Source organism: Lygodium microphyllum, chromosome 29 (genome assembly GCF_053477565.2).
Source record: "Lygodium microphyllum isolate KBCC chromosome 29, Lygodium_microphyllum_v1.1.10, whole genome shotgun sequence".
NCBI lineage: Eukaryota > Viridiplantae > Streptophyta > Polypodiopsida > Schizaeales > Lygodiaceae > Lygodium > Lygodium microphyllum.
The window spans coordinates 90532665-90536493 of NC_141163.1; the positions used below are offsets into that span (position 1 = coordinate 90532665).

At 42.4% G+C, this 3829-nt stretch overlaps 1 pseudogene; it reads right to left on the reverse strand.

Moving 5' to 3' along the window:
* Positions 1–259: 259 nt before the first annotated feature.
* On the reverse strand, positions 260–802 carry LOC148010898 (3-oxoacyl-[acyl-carrier-protein] reductase, chloroplastic pseudogene; annotated as a pseudogene).
* Between the last annotated feature and the right edge of the window lie 3027 nt (positions 803–3829).

Genomic DNA, 3829 nt, shown 5'->3' on the forward strand with positions numbered 1-3829 from the left:
AAAGGCTCTCCCCACCCAAAGCAGCAACTTCTCGAGAAACCTCTTCACACCTCATAACCCTTCCATCTAGAGTATTATCCTGCCCTTCCTCCCCATTCGAGCTCCAAAAAACATCTCCTGCTTGATCGCTCCCCTTCCCTCCAAAAGCTTGTTTTACTCCTCTTTCCCGTTGCTTTTTCTTCTCCCCAGCCCAATAAAGCTCTTCTCTCTGAGAAGAAAAGCCGCTTCTCCCCACGCTAATGTTGCAGTAATATTTTTTTTATGCATATTCACAAGGTGTCGTTTTTGTGAGCCCAATGACACCGGCTTTTTCAGCACTGTAGTTCGCTTGACCTACATTGCTAGTCAAACCAACAACTGATGATATATTTATGATTCTTCCCTTTTTCTTCTTCATCATTATCTTTGCAGCTACCAGAACATCAATAGTGCTCCATTTCTCAACTGTAGTTTTCATGATGGTATCAACATTCTCCTCCTTTGAAACATCTCCACCACAAATGAGGGCTGAGCCACCCATCTCTTCAATTCGACTAGCGACATCCTCAGCCTCTTTTGATGACCGCGCATAATTGACAAGAACCTTGTAGCCCACACTTCCCAAAGCAAGAGCAATTGCGTTCCCAATGCCTCTAGAAGCACCTGCTACAATTGCAATAGGAGCCTCAACTAACTTTGCAGCTTCCACAATGGCCTCTTCTGTCGTAGTAACCATAGATTTGACAGTTGTTACAGCGGTTGGCCGTATGATGAGGGGAAACAAGTCCTTTGATACACAAGGATTGGGCGCAAATGCACGCATATGATAAGTTCCTCTTGCTCCAAACCCCTCTCCACTATACTGCCCATGCAAAACAAAAATGCCAACACAACAACTAAGTATGTACAAAGTAACAAATGTCACACACACAACTTTGGTGGATTCCACACCTCGAATGCGCAGCAGTACGATATCCACCCCCTCTGATCCTGCACATCCTCCGGATGGGCCAACTATCCATGATCATTATCGTCAAGATCCACAAACAGATCAATCTCTTCATTGTATATTTCTGGTATATCAACAAGATTATCTGTCATATCATCTATCTCTTCTATTGGAATTTATTCTCATTGCTCCTCTCTTGCAAATTCTTCCAATGCATAATCCTCATCATCTCTTTTCTTGAAAATCTTGATTCTTTTTCCTACAATAGGCACTCTAAGCACTGTCCAATCCAATTCTGTCAGCTCATATGTTGCATTATCAAAGACATGTCTAGCTACGTACGGCCCAAACCATCTTTTTACCATCTTCCAAAGTGCAGTATGCTGATTTTCAAGGCTACTATCAAAGACTAATACCCAGTCTCCCTCTTCTATTGCTTTAGGCTGCAAGCGATGCTGCCTGCTATTAAACCTGACCTTATTTCTTAGTCTAGCAACCTTCAACCTGTCAATAGCTAGCTGAATATCCTCTGGTCTTCTCTCCAACTGCCGGATTCGAAGAGCTAAGAGCTCCTCCCTTGTCAAATCCTCATGCCAAGGTAAAACTAACCAAGTCAAAGCACAAGTCTCAGTCAGTATAACCGGTTTCTGACCATACATCAACTCTACGGGCATATATCCAGTGGTAACACTGTGAGTTGTACGATCAGCCCACAAAGAAAATGGTAGAATTCTCGGCCATTCTCCAATCCATCCTCTGCATGCTTTGGCTAATGCTTTCACTATCGGCGGATGTCCTCTTTCACTCTTCCCATTTCCCTCTAGATTGTATGCTATGGTTAGAGCCAACTTGATTCCTAGTTGAGAGAGAAACTCCCTAGCTTCATCTGCATCCAATTCACCGCGATTTGCTGTGATCTTACCCACACAGCCATACCTGCAGAAAATTTCTTCCAATAAGAACTTACATACTGCACTAGTGGTCTTCATTCTCAAAGGTCTGCCCTCAACATAATTGGTAAGATCCTCTCTAGCCAAAACAAGATATCTCATCTGCCATAGACCCATAGGCATAGTAATCAAGTCAACTACCCACTTATAATGAATGCATAGCGGATAGGTCAGATGAAGCTCATCTCGATGACGCACTACAGAATACATCTAACAGTCTCTACAAAGTGGGAAACATATCTGTACATGCCTTTCCACCAATATTTCTCCTTGATTTTCTCGTAAGTAGCCCACACTCTTCTATGACCAGCCCAAGGATTCTCATGAAACTCCCTCATCACCTGTAACTGTGTCTCTTTATCGCAGACAACCCGCAAGGGTAATCCACCTCTTTTCTTCGGGTGCTTCCAAAGAAATCCGTCCTTGAGAAAATAGCCATAAGCTTTTTTTCTGATCTTCTTGAACTCTTCATCTATCCATTCATCTCTTTTGCTTAGTGTACTAAGATATTTGCCAATCTGCAACCAATCTCCAACATAGAGTTCTTCTATGAAAGCCACAATATCATAGACATGGCAAACATGATCAACCATAGCGGGTGAAATTTTTGCATTATCCTCTTCTGCAAGTAGTGTCTCCTCATCATCATATCTGGCTCTAGACAACATATCTGCCACTCGATTATCCTTTCCTGCTATGTGTTTAAATTCTGGATTTAATGACTTGATGTATGCAATCCATCTCAACATAGCTATATTTGGAGTAGAGCAACTCGTAATCATACTTATCAATGGCAAGCAATCTGTCTCTACCACAACTGAGGCTCCAATAAAGTACTCCTTGTCACATTTGAGAGCCGTAACAATCCCCAGTAACTCCCTCTTGATTTGCGGATACCTCCTTTGTCTCTCGTTTAGGACTTTCGCCCCAAACTAAATAGCATACCTATTTCCATCTGTATCATCTTGACCCACAGCCCAACCTATGCCAATTGGACTAGTGTCAACTGTCAATACAATAGGCCTTCCGCAATTATAATTCGCTTTCCTGAGAGTAGGAGCAATCTCCAATAACTTTTTCAATTTCCGCATGGCTCTAATGTGGCTCTCATCCCAATAAAATTTCTGCCCCTTTCGAAGAAGCTGATATAAACAATCTGCTATGTGTGCAAAATGGGGTATCCAAATCATATAAAACACACAAGCTCCAATGAATCTCCGTACCTCTGAAGTGGTAGAACAATACTCCGCAATCTTGCCTATAGCATCCGCCTTCTCAGGTGAGGGTTTCCTGCCATAATACCCACACATATGTCCAACAATGACAACCTTGTTTGCTCCAAAAATAGATTTTTGCCCTGATAGTGTCAAATTCACTTCTTCTAACCTGGCCAAAATCTTTTCACAAGCTGAAATATGATCAGCCACAAAATATCTGCATCCCTGCTCATTTAGACACTCATTCTTCTCTTCTTCTGCACACCCCTTAATGGGCACATCATCCAAGAAAGGCATGGTACGCTGAGGTATGTAATCACAAAGGACCTTATGCATGGCATTCATCATATGCGCAACAGAATTAGTGGCACCTTGAGGCAAGGTACACATCTTGACAAGCCCAATAGGAGTTCTCATAGTGGTTATGTCCCTACTTTCCAAAGCCAGCTGAAACTGATCATATCCCGAATACAATTCACCTAAAGAATAGATGGCACGTCCAGCAAATACTTCTGCAAACTCATCCACAACTGGACCTATATCAACATTCCTAATAGTAACTCTGTTTACTGGCTGCATGTCCTGTATAAATCGGAGAGTACCATTCTTCTTTGGAACCGTAAACCACCTATTTGAGTATGGTGCAGATGACGGCTCTAGGAATCGCATCCTAATTTTCTCATTCAACAAGTCAATTAGCTTTGGCAAGTGTGCCTTAGGCACTGGAATAGGTC